This window comes from Glandiceps talaboti, chromosome 17, assembly GCF_964340395.1.
Source record: "Glandiceps talaboti chromosome 17, keGlaTala1.1, whole genome shotgun sequence".
In the NCBI taxonomy this organism is placed as follows: domain Eukaryota; kingdom Metazoa; phylum Hemichordata; class Enteropneusta; family Spengelidae; genus Glandiceps; species Glandiceps talaboti.
Window position 1 is genome coordinate 4,614,556 of NC_135565.1, and position 24,219 is coordinate 4,638,774.

At 35.0% G+C, this 24,219-nt stretch overlaps 1 protein-coding gene across 2 annotated transcripts in view; it reads right to left on the minus strand.

Annotated features, from left to right (window-relative positions):
* Window positions 1–18,231, minus strand: part of LOC144448477 (uncharacterized) — a 39,423-nt gene extending 21,192 nt beyond the window's left edge. For both annotated transcript variants that reach the window (XM_078138741.1, XM_078138740.1), the window contains exon 1: window positions 18,121–18,231. The gene's annotated coding sequence lies outside the window, so the exon portion shown is untranslated. The remainder of the gene's footprint in view (window positions 1–18,120) is intronic.
* Window positions 18,232–24,219: the final 5,988 nt, after the last annotated feature.

The window sequence follows — 24,219 nt, forward strand, 5'->3', positions numbered from 1 at the left end:
ACAGGGATTTTATAATAAACAGGTGCGATGGTTAACTTAGCGTGATTTAAATGTAAAATTGTCGTCAGCAAATTCTGACGTTGGAATAACTGTGCTTTTTTGTTAAGTTCTGAACAGATTTTGTTTTGCTTGTTTGACTCCTGGCTGCCATTCTTATTGTAGGCAATTTCCAGGCTTCCCGGTGCGTAATGAGAAGTTATATGAGATTTTTCTTAAATCGTTTTTTTTCTGCTAACTAGATGAGATATTGTATTTAGTGTACGTACTAGTTGCATGTATGCAGTAATGATGTCGTAATGTTAAGGCATGATATCGATTCTAAATGACTATATAACTATCCCGGATGGTGATATTGGTTTGACGTTTATAGACCCCTTCGATAGTGTGGATTTAATGTGCAAAATGTTTATAGCAAGTTCAGTTTAGCATATTTACATTGTATATATAGTATGTACGTTTCACGTTTCTGTTCAGTCATTGTTTATTTTTAAAGGGGCATTTGCCAAATTGAAGCACTGTTTTATCCAAATTTCCAGTCATTCAGATTGTATGACTATTATGTTACATACTTGTATCTCGCTGTCACTAGTGATGATTACACACGTTTAATTAAGTAGAAACAAATCCGTTTTTTTTAGTTCAAAATCAGAAAGAAGCCGGTTCCATCACTTACATCTTCAGGGAAATTTCCGAGATTTCTTAAGTTGTGAATTACACGCTGTTCATACGTTTTCTTGTAATTCCCAGGGTTAGACTAAGCTCATTAGCTGACTCGAAAAAACACGGAAGGATCACGATTTAAGTGTTAACGGGAAGTATGATGACGCCAGCTATTGTGCTTTAACAATGGGTTACGAAAAAAGAATGTTACAATAGTATATTCAAATTTCGATCATACCATTTAAAATGAAAGGTCGCAATAATGATGTAAATGAAAAACATTACATAGTTAATTAAATAATTTCATTGTTTGATAGGTTCACTTTAATTTATGTAAACCGGGCATATTACCAGCATATAATATAGAACCAACGGAAATATGTATACATCCCACTCCTAATTTCAAAATAATCAATATGAATATGGAAAGTGTCTATAGTTCAATATCTAATTAATTATGTATGTATGTATGTATGTATGTATGTATGTATGTATGTATGTATGTATGTGTGTGTGTGTGTGTGTATGTATGTATGTATGTATGTATGTATGTATGTATGTATGTATGTATGTATGTATGTATCGTCTGATGATCTGATGAAACACTAATAAAGGCTCCTGTGTATCCTGTTTCACACTATACGATCATATATATATATATATATATATATATATAACTCGGTGAGTATCAATCTGCTAAGACAGTGCTCTATACCGCAGTGGCAGAGCGTAATTTGGCAACTATATATATATATATATATATATATATATATATATATATATGATGTGTGTGTGTGTTTTCTTTGAAAATCGACATTAATCTTGGTCTCATGTAGTTAGAAAATAGGATATAGATTATTGTTTAAACGTTTTCAAAATAATGAACGCATAAATTTTGTGCATAAGTTACTTTAAGAAATGTCGTTGGAGAATTATAAAATACAACTTTGATACACTTTTACACTACTACACTTTTTGATTAGATTATGGTTAGATGCCAAGCAGGTCAGATTTATGTACACTACCTGATAATATATAAACATCAAAAGACTGTTGGTTTTAATTAACAGCTTTAAAAATATCGAAATAATTATTATTGCAAAAGAAACCTAAGAAGTATTGCGTGCCCAATCCAAAATCCCCTAGTAATTGAGAGTGAGTAAACACACATAACATGGTTAATAATACCATAGGGTATATTAGGCGATTATATGGGACAAGGGATGTATATATTATTCGTGTCACTCTACGCTGCCAACATCGTTATACAAGTAATTTTCTCTTAATAAACTCAATTTCCTAGTGCCATTTGTGCTTCAGAGTGATTTCTTTGCTCCTTAGAGTAAAACAAACCTTTTATGTATGCTAACGTGAGCAGGATAGGTGTATCACAGATAGTTGTAAATCATGATCACCATAGGAGTGATAAAGAAAGGCATAGATAGTATGCTAACTTGATTGCTCAGGCGTTGCCATTATATGTATCGACTCTCAGTAAACCAGTGTTATCCCTGTAGCATTTATTTACATTTGAATAGTGTTGTCAACCGCTATGTTGTATCATCGATTTAGTGTGTGTGTGTGTGTGTGTATATATATGTGTGTCTGTGTGTGTGTGTGTGTGTGTGTGTATGTATGTATGTATGTATGTATGTACGCACGCACGCACGCACGCACGTACGTATGTATGTATGTATGTATGTATGTACATATATATATATATATATATATATATATATATATATATATATATATATATATATATATATATATATATATGCATGTGTGTATTATGTACGTACATGCATGTGTGTATACATGTGTGCAATTTCGTGCGATCTTTGAGTGAGCTAGCCTGTATGCATGCATACATGTGTCAAGTTTTAACGTTTCACGTTTAATTTACGACAACCGCAAGTAACACAAAGAATTGTGTACAAATAGTCTTTTATACTATATATTATTTGCCATCAAATTCATGAAATGTAAATGATATGGGTTTTTACCTTCACATGTAATAAAATCCATATTTTGCTTGACAAGCTTAGGATGTCAGGCGTAGATTTGTAATCGCACACGTATCTTATCTACTTTGCAAGGTAGGGTCTCTGGGGGAGCTGTCTTTCAACCTTTGACAAGGTCGGACATATCCTTTGATTTGGAGATCATTGCATAGATTGAATGAAACATATCATCAGAGAAAAGTCAACGAGTTCCTTATAAATAATTCCAAAGCTATTCATGGGTGGAATCTACAAAAGCGATAATATTATCGCGTGGGTGTTTCACTCTGTCAATCTTAACTAAAACGTCATATACATGATATAAGAAAACAATATTGCTTTATTAAATGTTGAAAAACTTTTTTTTTTCAACTTTCTTTTTCTAGTTAAATTTTAATCATGTAATATACAGAAATACACCTAATGACTTAAGGTAGAACATTTACACGCCTAAGAAACCAATGCCTCTGAAAGTCCAAGATATTAACTTTTGCATCAAGGTTTGGTTGGAATGTTCAGAATTCAGAAAAAAATGTGATATTGAAAATGTGTTGTCTCTCACAGTTGATGACTGTTTGTGAGTTTGATGAGTGAAGAAGTTATGTATTTGTGCGATGGCATTCGCGCAAATGTATATATGTATATATGTAAACAGCTGTATCGCCATCGGAGGAGACTACATTGGTGAACAGATAGAGATGACGCTGAGCAATAGAATAAAGGACCATAGTCGGGGTTTCCCAGACTCCTCTATAACGACTACCAAGAACATTCATTTGACCAAGACACACTGTACAAGATTTTACCCACAACTCTCCCTGATTTGTACTGTTGGACATCAGCTCATTGAAGTCAGACAAATCTCACCTGTGTACAGGATTTTGTATGAATATTTTTGCCATTTTCAAAACGTAGAATTGACACTGATGAGTTTCTGAATATATATTTTCATTGGTTTTGGTATCAATGATTTATTGTAGAAGGAGTAGCAATTTTAGAAATTTGTCAACAGATTTTCTTGAAAGACATGCAAAATATTTTCCACAAAACTAAGGAAAATATATGCACCTGTTATGACTTTGCCAAAGATATAGATTTATTTGAATAGGTATGACAAAAGATATTTACATACTAAAACACATCATACACACTGTCTACCCAAGTTATTGATACTTTGACATTGAAAAGTGTTTTATTTACAGTACATGTTTCATTTACTTGTTAGCACATTTTATGAAAAATTTAGAACTTTATTTTTGATTCCCCAAACGTACTTTTGTTACATATTAATTAAACGTAATTACTATGCTTAAAATGTTGGCAAATATGGGTTATTGAAGAAATTATAAAATAAGGAACTTCCAAGTATACCAATCTGAGAGAGTTGTGGGTAAGATATTGCACAGTTAGACAGAGTACTGGATTATCTACCGAAGTGGTGTAGGGTGGGGGGGGGGGGTCGAAGAGGCAATTCATATACGTATTATATTACAAAGCACAGTGAACCGTGACGGGGACGCCAATTACTTCCGAGAATTTAGAATAAGCGTCAGAAGTCATGCATGCGTCGTGGCTTCAGAAAACACCAACGACGCCATGTTGGATACCTGGCGAAAGCTTTTGTGAACTGCTAGTATTTCGTGGTGTAAAATTAAGTTCAATTTACGAAAATATACAAAGGTATTTTATTAAGGTAGAATGTATCACAGGAACTAATGTGTCCTGAACAACAAAATTCTAAAATCTTTCAAAACTTAGCCATATAAAAAGCTTGTGTCTTGTCTTTTCCAAAAGAATGTTGGAAGACGGCACAAGTCATGAAAAAGGTTCTTTCCCCCATTTATCTGGTCTGGAACGACTCATAAAACAATCAAACAGAACTATAAAACACGGAAAGGGAGTTTTTTCTTCTAAAATATTTGCTAATCGAAGTATCAACTATTGATATGTCTTCGTACATCCTAACATTTACCAAGGCAAAAGAAAAAAATCAATGAAATAAAATGACAAATGAAAACCATAAACTTGTGAAAAAAAATAAAATGGAAACAACACTGGAGAAAGTAACATACCACGTTTGATGTCAACACAAACAGATTGTTGGGGCATGCAAGTATAATCGGTGATCATTTATAATTAAATTATCTTTTATTCCCTTTTGAATTAATGTAAAATTATGTAATCCATCAAACTTTGAAATATGCAACATACTTATCATATGACGTAAGCATACATAATGGGTTTCTACACATTACAAAGTGTGACGTAGGAAGTATTGCAAGGCGCTTTATAACTTGGACGTGTAGCCTGGGGTTATACCAAGTAAAGAGGAATCAGAGAGTTTCAGATGGAATGAATTTTCCAATTAACATTTCATAAATAAACAAAATATTCAATTCATATCAGGCTACAAAATATTAAAGTGTTGTACCCAACATAAAGGCCACATCCTATATAAATAATGACACATGCGTTATTTGTCAAAACTAGAAACTACATCCATAACATTTCACGTGGGCTGAAATTGAGTTCCGGGTATCTTTGAAAGAAATTTTAATCATTTCATTGGGATCAAATGATGTTATTTCAGGGAGAAAGTATTTGATCTTGAGCACTGATTTTTATCAAGATGGAATTAGTACAAATTATATAATCTACAAATAAGATTAATTCTGGATAAGGGGATTCTACATATTATAAATTTAGAGCAATGCTCTATTACAATGCTCCATTCGCCCACTCTAGTGTTCACATTGTTCAGCGGACGGCTTAGTATGCATACCTTTGTAGCACTTTAATCCTACAACGTCATGCAAAATATAGTTACATATTTATAGCACGACAATCGTAGACGAAACCGTTAATGTAAAATGCCAAGGAGTTATTGAAGGAACGAGATAACTACCAAAAATAATATTACTTTAAGCCATGCAGTTTTATAAATTCTGTAGTTGACATCCGACAAACGAGTTTAAAAACATCTGATGTAGTCGCCATAGTAACTTGTGTAACGATGCAATTTGACCTAATTCTCAAGTTTTTGAAAATCATATCAAGTACATGATACCCACGAAAAACAATGACACCCCTGTAAAATTTCCCTAGTCACAACATTTATTGAAATAAAATAAACACGTACACCTGTTGCAAATGGTGACACACTTCTTTAGTCTATTTTTTTTTCACATTTTATTTGGACAAAAACGCGGTAATCGAATTTGAAATAGCGCTTATATGCTGACACTGTCCAACATTCTATTTCAAGGACATTTTTCTTTTTTCTTCAAAATATCGCGAATCAATTTATAGTCAGAAAGCTGATATTGACATTGAAATCTGGGCTGTATCGATACAATTAATACAAACACTCGATTGATATAGATTAATGATATGTTTGAATATATTTGTCTCGCCTCCAGCTATATTAAATATCTCTCCAAACGTTATGGATGTGCTTTGGATCAAATATGCAGCCTCCGTCGACGCACAAACCATTTTGTTTTAGGTAGGCTGAACACCAAAAATCGTAGATGTGACGGAGCAATTGTTTGTAGAAGTTATACAGCAAGAGGATGACATTTTGATTGCATTTAGGGCGCTTAATTTTGGGTGCGGATCAAAAATTCAATTTGATTGGAATGATCTATAACATATAGTGTGTAGCTAGGCCTCGACAAACACATTTACGGATGGATGATTCAAAAATTGTTCAGGGTGTACAATATTACGAGTAAGTCATTATGTATCTAACTAAACAGTCGTCGCAATAAACTCACATATTCAGTGTGTGGCATTATTGAATTATTACAGACGGTGGCAATTTTTATCAGTTGCATTGCATGTGACATGCAACAGTTTGAAACAAAATGTAAAATGCATTTGATATACGATTACATGTCAACGTGTACGTAAGTATCCTTGCGATACCTAAGTTCGTTAGCGTTGATATACTATATCGTATATCAAGGATGTTGCCATGTGTTAAGATAACATCGCTAGGCCCTTGAAACCTTCTTTTGGAATACACGTGTTTAAGGGGCTTAAATAAAAACAGACTTTTACCTAATCCGTAATAACAGCCCATTCTATAAATGCGTTTTTAATCTAATTAATGATAATATTCACAAAAGAATGTGCACTTTCGCAAATATTGGTAAATTCTGTATATGCTAGCAACAATATATTAGCCAATCACGGATCGGCACTCTACCCTGGGAAATTCACATTTGAGTCATTTGAGCTCTTGACAGGAAAATACGGCTAAGCTACCAGATTACGACTAGTTTTATGGTACCTATCATTCTGGTATAGCTCAAAGTTGAAATGATGCAATCACGAGGGGTTTACTCTACGTCAAACTAAGAACTCACTACCCATGCCTTATCATAGAATTTATCATTATATGATAGACATCAACTATCCCCTTGATATTACACAAAATACTCCGCGCGTCTTGGTGGATAGTTTGACGCCGTGTAGTTTCTAAGCTCTTGAGTGTTGCCTTCACTTTGCATGTTTACCCATGGGTTCTAGCTGCGGTCTGTTTGGCAAATTAGTTCAGGAAGAGTAAGGAAATATTACAGTACACACACTTAATATGATTTACTAATGTTTAATTCATTTCTCCTTTGGGGGAAAATATGAGTTTTAGATTCTTGTAGCTGTTGCCACATCATGGCAAACATGGTTGTGTGTCTTATCAGTTGTAAGAGTGTAATGATGTGTAACTAACTTACGATCGAAAAGGGTTACCTAGTAAAATGTTTAGAATCAAGACAGAACTTTCTTCCTGGAAAAAAAAAACTACTGAAATATATAGGTATGAAATTACTCAAGGGTTCAAACGGATTTTATATACACATTTACGAAAGGTTGAAGCTACATAGTTATATTTCCGTTTTGTGTGCATCTAAACCTACTCTTCCTGATTAAATTCGAGTCTAACCTGTTACCATTACGATATTTTGTGGTAGCCATTCGACAACATTCAGGTTAAAAACTTCTAATATTTATTTACATTTTTGGATCTAGAGTCACGCTTACACGTCTTATAATGAATGGAACTGTTTACACACACGCAGAAAAAAGTTTAAAATGTTTTCAGTGGAAATTTTCAAATCGTCATAAAGGTTACATGCTGTGGTCACGTTCACACGGACAACAAAATTCTTATAATCACCTTAACACTTTCCTATACTAGTGTATATTTCAATTGAAACACTTAGTCTAATGGCAGATATTGACAGTGTCATTGATATCAATTAGTTAGATAATTGCCATGCCGACAACTTTGAAACTTTAATCGAAATCCAATATGTAAAACGAAAAATAAATGAGTTAATGCTGTTTAGCACTTAAACCTTAAAAGGAAAGTGTTAATACGTAATCCTGTTTATTTCAATGATTTTATCATCTTATCAACTGAACAATTTCCATGACCATACACAGTTATAACTTTTACTATTGTTCGTCAAAGACCACACACCGAATTTAATTATTATGCAAACATTTATCATTCTATCACATTTGTTTACCCTACCATAGTTATCGCTGGTTTCAGTGGTTTGTGTAGTTTTTAATATGGGGGGTGGGGGGGGGGGTTCTAGAAATTTGGTACGTATTTAGCAATTCGGTGGCGATCTTAATAATATTCTTTAAACAATCATGATGAGATTGACATGCAGAAAATAATAGTTCCATTGTAATCGACAAATAGTGATTAACTGTTATTTTATTTCCGATTGTAATAATATCATAAAGAATGTGATTTTGATAAAAGATTCTAATCGGCAATATAATAACCTTCAAAGCAAAACCGCTAATCTGGAAACTATTGCTTCTGTTGTTTCCAATTGACTTCATTGCTGTATGAGTCAGATACAGCAACGGTTAGTTTGGTATTAGTTGAAGATTTCTGTTCAACTTCAAAAAGAAATTAATCGAAATATTATTTGGAAATAATTTGACTTTGCATGCCTTGAGTGATCATTGGGTATATATATTAAATTAAAAAAGCATCGGAGTCAATTAGGTTACAGAGAACATGTACGGAAGAAAAACATGGCAATGTCTTTCTTTCTCTAATTGTATTTTCCGATTATATCCTTGTTCTAATTGCCAATATTGGTTTATGTGATACAACCCGCGAGAAAACACCAGTGCTTTTGGTTGCAAAAAGTGAGCCAAGAAAAGACTTCATGCACAGACAAAACTAGCTAAAACAACACAACACACTGCTAAAAACCCGGCGGTTGACATTTGATGTATATTCAAGCAATGCTGCTATAAATATATTTATGTCTGTGGAAGTTATGATGTTTCAACCATTAACCATACTCAGTGTTATAATATGAAGTGTTCTATCAGTAAACAGAGTCATGTTTTCATGGTCCTTTTACATGTGGTGTTTATGATTTGATAAGTTACGGACATTTATCACATGTCTTTGCATTTTGTTCCTGCTTACCAGAAGAAAGCAAATGCACCGACGTGTTCTTCGCGGTTGTATCTATATCTGTCTTGAAAAACTGTTTACAGGATACGGCCACTCACATACAAAACATCCGCCATCAATCAGTGACTTATTGTTACGTTAACTTAATCGCAAATAAAATTCAAAGTGTATTTTCGATGGACTTCGAAATATCATTCAAAATACCAACGAACGAAATCGTTTTCTTTTGTATATCCTTTCTTTTTGACATGAAAGCGAATGTTTTTGCCGAGTACAAGGTATTCGTTATAAACGGATGAAGAATTAATTGCTCGAATCATGGACCAATTGTATCCTCTTAGCGTACGCATCCTTGTTGAACGAAGATATCGTTTATTGATTGATGTTTAAGAATCGTGGAGAAACACGTGGGATTCTACGACGAAGCAGGAACAAACATCATTCAATCAGCTGCACGGTTCATATCTACACAATCGCAGATGTCTTACGTGGGTATAGTGTTTGTTCATTTGAAGACACATAACATATGAGAAACTGCATCGAAAATCGATTACACGGATAAAATAAGCCGATTCATCAACTCGGGCTATAACTATACGCTATGACTAGATAACACATTGATAAATATATCAGCTCAGATTTTTTTCTCTCCCACCTAATTATTCTAAAAGTTCATTAGCATGTTCAAATAATATCACAGGACTAAAGCTGGCGTAAAAATACTTACTTTTGTATTCCTGCACTTTGCTTTTCTCTATATAAATATCACATGATTCATTAAAAAATGAAAGGGAATGGAATCCGTATGCATATTAATATAGTACAATATTGAAATATGTGATAAATGGAAACCAATGTTTTATCAGACCCGGTAGTCTTTCAGTAGCCGACAAATGCAACCACCTTCGGCAAAATGTTCTCGTTTACAATCGTTAGAATTTTATATCAGCAGGCATTTTTTAGATGACGTCGATAGGCATGCAGCGCAAATATTTCATCTTATGTACAATCAACATGAATAGCATGATTTGCCAATTTAATTTACTAATATTATCTGCAGTCGTATATTGATTTTTCGTTATGTATGACAAAAGGTGTACGATTTGATCTTTACAGTCATAATTCACTTTCATTTTCTAAATGTCGTTATATATAAAGGCCACTTTATCTTAGCGACTGGATAAGATTTATTGGCCGTTAAATATTTGATTGAATGTCTGCAAATTGCATATCCTATGATAAATATTAGACAAGTGGTAGGTAGAGATAAGTAGACGGAATGAAATGCTTTGTTTAACCGTAAATGTAACCTTATCAGAGTCTGTCTGTCTATCTGTCTGTCTGTCTGTCTATATGTATGTATGTATGTATGTATGTATGTATGTATGTATGTATGTATGTATGTATGTATGTATGTATGTCTATATTATGTATGTATGTATGTATGCATGCATGTATGCATGTATGTATGTATGTATGTATGTATGTATGTATGTATGTATGTATGTATGTATGTATGTATGTATGTGTGTATGTATGTATGCATGTATGTATGTATGTATGTATGTATGCATGCATGCGTGCGTGTGTGTGTGTGTGTGTGCGTTATAACACACACACACACACACATATATATATATATATATATATATATATATATGTGTGTGTGTGTGTGTGTGTGTGTGTGTGTGTGTGTGTGTGTGTCCAAATATCAGTATGTTTGTGGTTCTCCATCTGTCTATCAGTGAAGATGCTCAAAACTACATAAACCCTAAGGAACATCTGTTGGAGTGCAACCTAAAGATTCAAATTGATGTCGATTTGGTCAATACTTTTAACAATGTTTTTGTCTAAATGAGTACAATGTAATTGACAGAATAATGTACAAAGATGTCGATAATGATGGAAGAAAGTTTCAAAACGTAATATCATTGAACTGAGGATTGTCACGTGATGACTAATCACGTGATTGCTGCCTTCCATTAAACATGCAAGATGATTATCAGTTAACTGTTCTGGGATGCCAACAATAAATTTGTATGCGTCTTATGATCAGATAATATTCTTCCTGTGCAATTCCATCCCTCTAGCAAATAATTTCAACAACTACTTTACTAATGTTGGTGCCCTCCTTCAGGGTGAAGTTCAACTGACTGACCCCTTGATGGATCACATGCCAACAGCAAACATTCAATTCCAACATCTGTAACTACAGTCCAATCTCATTATTGCCCACCCACCTAGTACATTATCAAAAGTCATTGATCGTCTCGTCTGCAAGCAACTTGACTCCTTTTTCGAATGAAGTAATGTTTTTTACCCAAAATTCTACACTAACACTTTTGCAACTTGTAACCGACGACATTCTTGAAAACATGTATGCAAAGAAATGTTCGTGTCTCTCACTGTAATGCTGAATTTATCAAAGGCATTTGACTCATTGAATCATGATATTCTACATCACAAACTCCAATGCTGTACCATCCATCCCTCTAAACTATATTGGTTTACAGATTATGTAACCGATCGCACTCACTGTATCAAACTTGGCTCTCACACTTCAAATCACGTTCCTGCTAAAACTGGCTTGCCTCAAGGTTATCAACATCTTAAAAGCTTCTCCTATATCCAACCTTGATGCCTTACACGATGAATTGATCAATGAAATCGACAATCTTACCAGCGTGGATTCATTCCAACTCTCTCAAACCCAACATTTCTGAATGTCACTCCATGCTATTTGCCACTCAACAACTGCAGAAAATACCTGAGCATCTTAAAACCCTCGCTACTGATCACGATCATGTTAATCACGCAACTACCAGTGCGACTTATTTGGGTCTCAGACTTGACCCTGAACTCAAATGGTCAAACCATATAGCCTACCTTCGTCGTGCCTGCGGTTATCGACTAATTAACTTGGCGAGAACTAGACTTTGTATCCCTGTTACTACCCCAGAATATTACATTTGATTGGCCAACCATCCAACACAACCACAACTTCAAAAAACAAAATATCCGTTCCTAGCCAAGTACCATCATACACTTCTAAAATTATAACAACCGGTCATCAATACAGCACAACACAAGTACCAAATTCCACATTCAGAAAGCCCACTCCCGATCCTTCAAAATACAGGACACTTTCCGTTGGAATTGGTTCATCAATTTAATGACTTCTGCATTCTCCCACTCCTCTCGCTTTTCCATATTGTTCCACAATTGTTGTATCCATCACGTGTAATTGTATTTTAAACTTGTCTTTCTTGTATTACAAAGACATTACAATTTCGTAATACTTGTAGTGCTAGCTGTTGTTGTGGGATTATTTGTCTGTCTGTCTGTCTGTCTGTCTGTCTGTCTGTCTGTCTGTCTGTCTGTCTGTCTGTCTGTGTCTGTCTATCTGCCTGTCTGTTTGTCTTCTGTCTGTCTGTCTGTTTGTCTGTCTGCCTGTCTCTCTGGATGTATGTTTGTATGTATGTATGTATGTATGTATGTATGTATGTATGTATGTATGTATGTATGTATGTATGTATGTATGTATGTATGTATGCATGCATGCATGCATGCATGCATGCATGCATGCATGTATGTATGTATGCATGTATGTATGTATGTGTGTGTGTGTGTATGTATGTATGTATGTATGTATGTATGTATGTATGTATGTATGTGTGTGTGTATGTATGTATGTATGTATGTATGTATGTATGTATGTATGTACATGATGGTGATGGGATGTTTGATATCAACACATACAGGTACTCCATGACATGTGCTGTTTCCAACATTTACTAGAATTTATAATGAACTCGATACACATCATTACTTTCTACGACATCTCCAGACTAATGTTGTTCACATTTGTTTTGTAATAATGTAAATTCAAAATTAGCCATAGGGAGAGATAAAACAACATTGCCTCTAACTCCGATAAATCACCAAATGCTAAAAATACCATGCAAAGAGAACGAAAACCATAGGTATGAACTTTAAGCAGTAAGTCAGGCTGGATTAAAATGAATGCCATAAATTTAAAGGTACACGTGTCATTTGAAATGGCAAGAGGTAGCGAATATTTATGGGTTTTTTTGTTCCTATTTGTTCCCCTACGGGTGAAGTGGTATAATTTAGATTTTTTACACAGGAGATATATACCCATACTTAGAATAACCTCAATACAGAAGGCATTACCACAAGCAACAAATGAAGATGTCAGCTATCTGTTATCGACAAGTCGTGGGGAGGTACCATGCAAAGAAATCACGATCCACTTGGCGTACTGGACAGGATGGTCATGGGAATGCAGTGCACGTTTACCAAAACGAAGAAATACTCATAAGTTATATCAGTCAAGTTCAAATATACATTAAAACAAGCAAAATATTTACATGATGTACATTTACTTATGTTAACGACAAATGGCGGGAATATGTTAGGTATGCAAAGCATTATATCCTGGGCAAGGAGGCGGAAAGGCTGCATCGTGTCGGTATATATGTTACACATGTGAGTTATAATAACCCTTTGACAAACCCTCTGTGACAATAATTTATTCACGCTTAACACACTTTGATGTCGATCTTGTCTCTCCTCGTTTGTGAATTCGATTCTCGACAAGGTTGATCTTCCGCTTGATTGAATAGGGAATTCCTTGTGACTGCACAAAATGTCATTTTAATCCCTTAATTTGTATTTGGCGACTCTTCTATTCCCAGGATAACAGCACAAGGAAAAGGGTCTCTTGAAATCTCTGTCGCTTGAAGGACACAAATCGCGAATTTATTTTTCAAAGTCATGCCCCATGGACAAAATAGCTTAATCTGTACAGCCTTTCAGATCATACTCAGTAGGTCGCCCCAATAAAAGTGTCCTTACATGGCTGTCAACTTCTGTAACTTATCAGTCTACAAAAGACCCGAATACTTATTCGGCAGACATAAAAGTGACAGTGCAGTGTCCAAAATTGCTCATCAAGTTTATAACAAACCTAGAAAAATTCCACTTACGGAAACAATGAAGATTCGCAATTTTAGCAATTGAAAACCCAGTAATTACAAATTGCCCACTGCTATTTTTATCTCTAATGTCAATCTCTACTGGCATATGTAGTCTTTTAAGATTAAATAATTATTGAAACAACGGTTGAACGTTGTATTTTCTTTACGGATTTCCAATTTGTACGCGTGGGAGTGGCAATATTTGTTATTAATGCAAATGACAACATCAGAAACACACGGTATAAAATAACCTCGGGGTGTTTCACACAACCTGATAAGTAAGGTTGTATCGATTTCCAGTACACATATTTCGGTAAAATAGATAAGGAAAGCCAGCCTTAAACGCACAATGGAGACAAAACCCTACATACAATATTAGACCAGCGCTCTTTATATGGTATTTCTACGTCTCCGTTAGCTAAATTTCGATACATCATTGAAAATTTCTTATTGCAAATCAAAGCAAAATTCTTGTTAATTATATATTATACATACGTACATGAAAATATACATACAAGTTTGATTTTGAAGTTCAATAACAACCATTTCTTTGGAGGTAAAAATATGGTAACGTCCCTTTTTTTCCGTTGTATTTTAATGGTGTTGTTTGGCTCGGACAGCAGCTGTGCAAACTAACGAGTCAGTATGTAGAAAATCAGAAGAACTAAATTGGTTGCAGAGTTGTAGAATTCGTAATGAAACATGATCATGCATATAAACTCCCCAGTGAATGTACAACTGAAAACAGACACTACGAGATACATTGTAAAAACAAAACAAAAGAAGAATATTTCTTTGGATATTTCCTGCTCATTTGACAAATGCACACTCACAATACGAGGGGAATTTCTTATAGGCAGTATTTTCGAACACAAAATCCAGTTGAAAGAAATGTTTTAATATAGCAACGAATTTCCTTCTAAAACGCCTTTGTCATGTTAGAATTTCTGAAAGAAAATACTGATGTAAATAATAATAAAATCTGACCCCTTTCTTTAAAGAAATAGTCAAATCAGAAATCCCAAACAAATTAACACCCGAAAATTAATCACATAATACCCATTATTTATAGTAGATACCAGGTAACCTGAGAGAGAACATTGTCTCATTCGACAAGGTCTTAGTAATATTGTTTCATGCCATCGTCTAGCAGGACGAAAATCTGACCAAAATTTCTATGTTTTCTTAGTCTGCCCTACCTTAAAATGGTTAAAAGTTTACAACGTATTTAATTGTTCTTTTCTAGCAAGCTGATACAATATGGCAATGCTGGTTACATTTCCGTTGAGGCTGGACACGTTCTTTTCAGGTTAAGTGTCTTTTATGGTATTGTAAAGAAATAATTGTAGCGCGATGACTTTTGGCGGGAAAGTACAGACTACGAAAAAGCTTACAGACTTAGTGTCTAAAAGAAACAGTATCGATTTGTGAATGGAAAAGTATCAATGTAGCATACGTATCACACTTGTTGAAAAGGCCCACTGATCCAGGTGAAAAACTAGTCGAGAATTCAAACCGTTTTGTATCCATTTACGGATGATAACACTTTTGAACTGAACATCTTGAGTTTGACAAAATGATTTAGAATTAGGCCCCAATACGTTGCTGAACAACTCCGACATTCTGATATTAACTGATTTGTGTTTTCAACTATCACGAATAGTAAAAATCTTCTCATAAGATGTACAAGAATTGGAAGGACAGTTACTATTTCTTGCGAGACTTTCTCGAATATGTAAAAAACAAGTTTAGGGTCGGCAGTAAAAAAAACCAAGGTGGGGTCGGGGAACCATTTTTTTAAAAAGTTGATTCCACATAAATTATGAGATCGATCAACAAAAGCTCTTTTACTTCATCCATTCAAGCATAAATCTTTAATACGTATTTCTGTTAGCCCCCCCCCCCCCCCTATTGCAACAGCCGTGAAAAAAAGATGTATTTATGTGACCTTGTGTGGATCTTCAAGTCGTCAGTTCGTACATATTAACGATTGTTTAAACATTTGGATAAGCTTGAAATAATTGCGTCATTATGATAGTGTTAACTGAGAAAATGGTCGTCGACATAAAATCAAATAAAGAATCAAATAAAGTAGGTGGAACTTAAACAACTATGAGGGGTCCAAATTGATTCTTAATTTTCACCTTGTCTAAGTCTCTATCTAGGTATCTGTCTGTCTGTCTGTCTGTCTGTCTGTCTGTCTGTCTGCAATGTCCGCCCGCTTGCCCGTCGCCCCCCCCCCTCTCTCTCTCTCTCTCTCTCTCTCTCTCTCTCTCTCTCTCTCTCTCTCTCTCTCTCTCTCTCTCTCTCTCTCTCTCTCTCTCTCTCTCTCTCTCTCTCTCTCTCTCTCTCTCTCTCTCTCTCTCTCTCTCTCTCTCTCTCTCTCTCATATTCATACACACACGACCACATTGTGCACAGTTAATGTATTCAAGTCCATAGATATATTCGTTTGTTACAGAGTTCATACAAGATGTCTTTGTTAGCTAGTTCTAGATCTACAAGGGTACATAAAGGGAAATTTGTTTAACGATCATTAGAGGCATATGTTGGTTATCGCAAGAACTACCGTGAATGAAAAGCTGGATTACGATCAGAAAAAAATATGACGTTACTAAGTTTAATGCTGAGGTGAACAGAATAACTTCAATCTTATAGCAAATTACCTATCCTATTTCTTTTCAAAATGTCCATGTTACCAGTTAGGTGTTTTGTTGAAATTAGTTTCTCAATACACAGCGTTATATATATCTTGAAGACTTCTTGTACTTCAGTTGACATTATATGCGTACGATACTGCTAATCAACAAATTCGACTGACATAAAAAGGCGAGATCTGAATTTAATATCTAAAGTAGAACCGGTTATTGACGATAATGACCGCAAAACCACGAAATTGTTAGGAACAATATGACGGGATAATGATTTTGCTCGAAGAATGCATTCGCGTCACACACCAGTGTTCAATTGGCATGCTAACTGATAAATCACTTAACCAAACTACTATTGATTTGCAGGTATATACCAACTACATACAGATTCCGAAATCAGGTTCAAGCATTTCCTTGTCGGAATTAGTCATACGAATGCTTCCTGAGGCCTGTACATATCTATCGAAATCTCCGCTGTAACTCAAACCGTGCACATTTCATTTACAACAGATAAGGCGGGGTTAAAGTTCAAAAGGGTAGATTTCCGCTATCTATTCCTATATTCATAAAAGATATGAGTCGTGTTGTGTTGTCTCACTGTAGTATTTAGTACGAGGAAGCGCATTAGTCTTGTCCTAATGTCCCAGGGTAAATGTCTACGCAAAATGATTGTCAATCTGATAGGTTACGCAACCATACGTGGAATTAGCAAAATGGCTGAACGTAGCTAGATTTTTTTTCTAGATAACGAAAGTCGATGTTCACATATATTGGTACAGTTTTATAAAATTTTGAGTATTTAAAACTCACAATGATCTGTCTGTATAATGTGATAAGTATTATCACACTGAAACATTCAAGGTTCTCGATCAGGTATTGGGTATAGGTAGTATCTTTATGATGAATTCAAAAAGAAAATAAGATTCATACAGAACCGAACTATACGAAGCGACATAGCATCAAGTATTAAACGCTTCTGTAGTTCAGGCAATCTCCTTTGCAAGTCGTACAATTAGATGGCAAATATAATAAAAACCCTTGGTGCTACGAGAAAGTGACATTCACTAATATAACCATATCATATGTGCGATTTGCCGTATCGTTCCTCGAGGAAATTGAACTTACTTTGTGAACGATAGAATCGGAATTGTTACATTCAATATAAGATAGAAATTGTTTCAAATTGTTGCCGCCGAAACTCAAACTTGTCATTTGACAAGTTAATTCTGGACATGAAAAAGTCGATAGAACATCACTGCATTCGGTACCTTTCATGTCTAATAAGCGTTCGACGGACGAAGCCAACAAATAAATTGATCTATCAGGAGTCAAAGATATAAATGAAAACTTACTGTTTTGATGAGAGATACTATACGGAGTGAACGCAAACGGTTTCTGCTTCTGTTCGGCCGGCACAATTATCTTGAAAGACTTCGGCAAGCTTCTACTGTGTACTGTGAACCTGCAAAATAATACTGACATGGACTGCACACTAGGTTACCTATATACCCGATTCTAACATTGGGTTGGTCCCCAACGTCCTCATTAAGGTACAGAATGCCTGATATGGTAGCTGCTCTCGTTACGTACTTGCCGCCCTCGCATCGAATGACCAATCGAAAACACGCTTTGCACACGTCAGAAAAGCGTTAATTTCACCGGGCCCCCTAGATTCATATTTTTTCAACGAAAGTGTTTTCAATTTCATACTAAGTTCTTGATTTGCGTCTGTTGTGTGATAATCTTGACTATTATACTTGAAGTATGGGTAGTGATGATTTACCAGCTGTCTGCACTCGGTGGGTGTGTTCATTGTCCACTATAATCTTCGTCATTTGTCATGATGGTTCAATGCTACAACTGGCATCAGATATACAGGTAACCATCGACGATGTAGGAAAGTGTTCAAAAGATTCGAACAGAAAAGATAACGAAGGATTAACATTGAAGCAGGTGTGAACTTAAAGAAATGACATGTCCAATTAAAGTATACCTGATAGATCTTGTGAACGGAACAGATAATGTGCATCGTTCTTCATGACGCAACTAATTACGTATATCCTAATTAGTTAGTTTTTCACATGCTGTTCAGTAATCTTGCTTGCCGGATGACGCAGGCGCTATGATATTGACCATAAAAAAGACTAAAACACCCTGTCACCCAAAAGCCCTGATTCAGTTCAACGACCGTGAAATTGTAATCACCAAAAACCTACATAATTTCAAAATTTGAGAATAGTTACTAAGATCAGAATAAATACTTGCAGACTATCACCTCCATGCATTCGTCCATCTGTACATCTATCCATCCATTTATCTATCAATCGTCTATTCGTCCGTCCGTCCATCCGTTCATACATACATACATACATACATACATACATACATACATCCATACATGCAAACATGCATACTTGCATGCATGCCTACATACATACATACATACATACATACATACATACATGCATACATACATACATACATACATACATACATACATACATACATACATACATACATACATACATACATATATGTACGTATAAATATATGTCCCTCTGTACCTTACAATATTGCCAAGCTGTCCTTTAACAATAATTCAAATAATTAAAACAACTGGCTCTTTCGCATGACGCATTCCCGCGTACTCTGCACGTATTGTAGTTTCCAGAAATAGTGATATGTTGTTACGTTTTGGGATAGCTTAGTATAACGTTTCAGTGTCTAAGTAGGGTAATTGTGGGTAGATCGACAGAACGTAAACGATTCTCCACTCTAACTGTCTTTCTTAGGTACCAAGATCTACGAGCTTGTCTACGTTAGGAATTAGCTACACAGGTATCGTCACATACATGTACGCTCCTACACTCAGGCAGAGAGATACACACCGCACACCAACAGTTGAGTTGTAATCAAAATCTAAGAACAGAGTTTATTTCTCCATGTCCCTAACGTATAAGTTCTAGTTGTCACCTTGAAATTGCGGTGATGTAATTATTGTAAGCATAGTTTGCTATAAATAAATGATCTCTTACCTAGATTTGATTGGAAAATTAAGTATTAATTTGAATTCGATAATCAACAAGTTATCTTGTTTACAAGAACTAATCGATATAGTTTAATCAAAACACTTGACAATAGGTAGCTAGTACAGATAAGTGTAATTAGTACAGGATTAGTAGATAAATCAACATATTTGTATATTACGCTGTTGTTAGCTCCTGTTTGTGATTAAGTATTGTAAGAATTTTACGTTAATTTAGGTAAAACATGCCAAAATTCTAAATATGATATTTGTGGATCGTAACACTATTACTATTATTATCATCGCTTCTTAACCCTGCATATCTCTCTCTCTCTCTCTCTCTCTCTCTCTCTCTCTCTCTCTCTCTCTCTCTCTCTCTCTCTCTCTCTCTCTCTCTCTCTCTCTCTCTCTCTCTCTCTCTCTCTCTCTCTCTCTCTCTCTCTCTCGCGGTATTGTGCACATTATTATTCTCGTTACACTGTTTTCTTTTCATGACCATTTCGTTATTATTGTATTGCCTGAATGTCCATAGTTTCCCAAACTTTCAAACGTTTTATCAGATTTTATGATCACATTATTGATCGATTGACTTATTTTCAATTGTTGTGTTATAATAGACAAATGGAATTTTAGGAATGGGTATAATATTTTCTTCATTTCAGTATTTCTACTCTATTTCAATTTGATTTGATGGAACATCTTCGCCCTAAAATCGTTCGCGAAAGACAGTTAATTGTTCTTAGTTGTATTTTGTAGCTTGTCTCTGAATTGGTACAGTATAGTAAAGCTTGTAACTGGGGACCCCTTTTCGTATCTAAAGACCAGTATCAAAACTGTGTTTGGGGGATTGCTTATTCACGAGGCGAGTCATGACATTAGTTCTATTTGTCCGGGGAAAAATTTATAAATTATCGCTGATATTTGAGACCTTAATGAAAACAAATAGTACTCTTTTTCTTCCGAATTTAATTTTCATTACTAAATCACCAAGACGGTAGAATCACGATTACAGATTGAAGGTATCGCTACCATATATATATATATATATATATATATATATATATATGTATATATATATGTATATATATATATATATATATATATATATATATATATATATATATATATAACTATTACGCTCTGCCACTGCGGTATAGAGCACTGTCTTAGCAGATTGATACTCACCGAGTTATATATATATATATATATATATATATACATATACATATATATATATATATATATATATATATATATATATATATATATATATATGTGTGTGTGTGTGTGTGTGTGTACACTTACTTTTTTAATATTGTGATACTTTTCCCCCTTTTCAAGTGACCGAACAATCACATATTGTTGATGAAGATATCATATCGCCCAAACTCTGACAAACAAAAATAAACCCGTTTGAATATAACCCGCTAGCAGTAGTACAGAGGCAACTATCTTAACAATGGATTTGAAAACAGCTTAAACAAGTTATTAGGACCAATACCTTTCTCTTTGAGCGGGTTAACATTTTGAGTAATTGTAAATGATACATTTATCAATCACAGACTTATAACTTGAGATGATGACTGGAGTAATCTACTGAACGTGACATCAGTCGTAAAACTTTACTTGGTGTATTCAGAACAATACGACTAAGAACCGATTGTATCTATAACGTGGGATTCGTTCGTCAGCTTTGATAAGAATGTCAATTCTATATACGTCTAATGCTGCCCAGCTCATAAAAAAAACATGTTTGTGACCTCCAGTAGAATTTTCACGCTCTTTCAAAATCAGTTTGTTTATGATATGTACAACTTGTGACGTAACAAGCAAAGCAAATTGACGCCTCTGATTTTCCTTACCATTTTCATCAATACATTGTGTATGTTATAGTAACATTGCCACACAGATAGAGCCACAAAAGGGCGTACTGCTAAAAATATTGCTGTTAACATTTCAACATCCCCAAATGCTATTTTTGTGCAGTTACTGGAGTTGAATACACCACAAAAAGTAAACCGAAAATATAGGACTAGAGTTATTGATTTAGTATACTAGTACAGTATGATATAATGACGCACTATTTGAAATATTAAACACGTCACAACAGTCGCCACGCACGCAGTAACAAGCTGAAACGTGTACATCTTTAAGAAATAACCTCCTTGAATGCAGGATTGGTGACAGATGGACACAATCACGCTAATCAACGTCGAGAGTCATTAATCGTGAGTGGTGTCAATGTTCTGTATAATATTTTGTCTATGGCTAATAATCTGTAGTAGTACTCAGACCTCTAGGATTTCAGTAAACTAGATGTTATGACGTCCTCGTTCGGGAAGACAGTACTGTGAGTACTTTGATGAGATGGAATGACTCAAGTAACATCGCATACGAATGTTCTCTGACTGTATGTCAGTCATTTTGTGACAGACAGGCAGATATATAGACAGACATACATACATACATACATTCATACATACATACATACATACATACATAGACAAACAGACAAACCAGCAGACAACAGACAGACAGACAGACAGACAGACAGACAGACAGACAGACAGGCAGGCAGACAGACAGACAGACAGACAGACAGACAGACATCGACAGACAGACGGACGGACGTAGGGACTGACGAACGGACAGAAAGGCACTGACAAACAGACAGGAAGGTGAAATGGGGAAATAAAAATTCACAACTGTTCGAGAATCGAATAAGAAAGAAAAAAACAAACTATTATATGATTTCTGGGCAAAGACGTTATGTTATAGAATTCTACCTTTATTATCTTTAATATGTTGACAATTTTTCTTTCTGTTGTGACTAAATGGACGTGTTTATGTATCTTTAAATTTTGTCAACATGTCATATCTTAGTCGCTCTTATCAAATGACACTGAATTGGATTATATTTCACAAGAACAACTTCAAGATCAAGCGTTACAACTTTGATATTTGATTTGGTACGGCAGTCAACACACGATGACAGATGGTGACTGGCAAGGTGAGGAAACAAGTAGAGTTGCGAATGCACACACACATACACACACAACACACACACACACACACACACACACACCTCCCCCGTACATGCAAATATTTACCAATATATTAATGATCTTAATTAGTTTTTTTATAACTTCTTCACGCTGTACTCTAAGAGCTTTACTGCGAGGCGCTGAATGAAAAATGCTATCGTAAGGGAACGTGCTATCGTAAGGGAACATACATATAATGGCAAATGACGCATGTATGAGAGTGTTTAAAAAGACATAAGGAAATTGATGCCCTTTGAAAGTAGATGACGCATACGCATAAGGCAAAAGATGCATGTACGCAACTAAATGATGCAAGTGTGGATATAAATGAAACACACATGAAGAGGAAATGATAATGACAAATGAAAATAAATGACACATGTCAAATGACACACGTGTCATGAATTTATAATTACTGCGTTAGGGTGCTGACATGACACTGCTTTTGTTTATATATGTCGCCAAACACCTAATGAGAGAAATGAATATCTTTCATTGCAGTAGCTCACATGTGTATGAGTTTCATGAGAACATGTACACTAATATCGTATGTCATTCAAGTTCAAGTTTAGTGTCCTTTGTTTCCTTTCCATGACGCTCATAATTATGCATGACCGATTGTTATTTTAGGGACCTCATCTCCTATACTATGCGTGACTTATTGCAATGACCATATAGTCGCATATTTGTGGATTTGGGTTTTGACTACCACCTTATTGTGTGTCATTTATTTTCATGTGTATACCATTTACCATTATATGTGCGACACTTTCTAGCGCGTCATTTGCCACGTATGCGTCATTTATATTCAAATGTGTGTATGACTGTGTATGTATGTGTGTGTGTGTGTGTGTGTGTGTGTAATTTACTTTCATATGTGCATCATTTGTCTTATGTGTTTGTCGTTCATTTTTATACATGCACCATTTACCTTTATGTGTTTGCCATTTATTTTCATTCGCGCGTCATTTGCCGTTATGTTTGTGTGAATTATTCATGTGTATCATTTACGATAGCACGTGTAAAGCAATTATTTTACATTCGTCGCCTCGTACTTTACATTGACAATTAATATCCATACTGAATAATTTTGGAACAGAGACTCTTTATAAACTTCAACAAAATCCCTGGTCAGTGTATTTATTGTAGTCTTTGCTGCAAGCTGGTGTGGTTTAAATCATAACAATCTCTGTCATCCGAGTAATATCACAATTATTTATACAACATTGTTGTTCAATCTATGTCCAAAGACTTCAGCCATCCTGAAACAAACGTGATTGACGGGAGGTACAAACCATTCACGTGATAATGCCAAACATGTCAGTAACAAGCAAACCATTCCACCACCACTTCTCCACAGCGTAAGGAAGCAGTGTATGAAA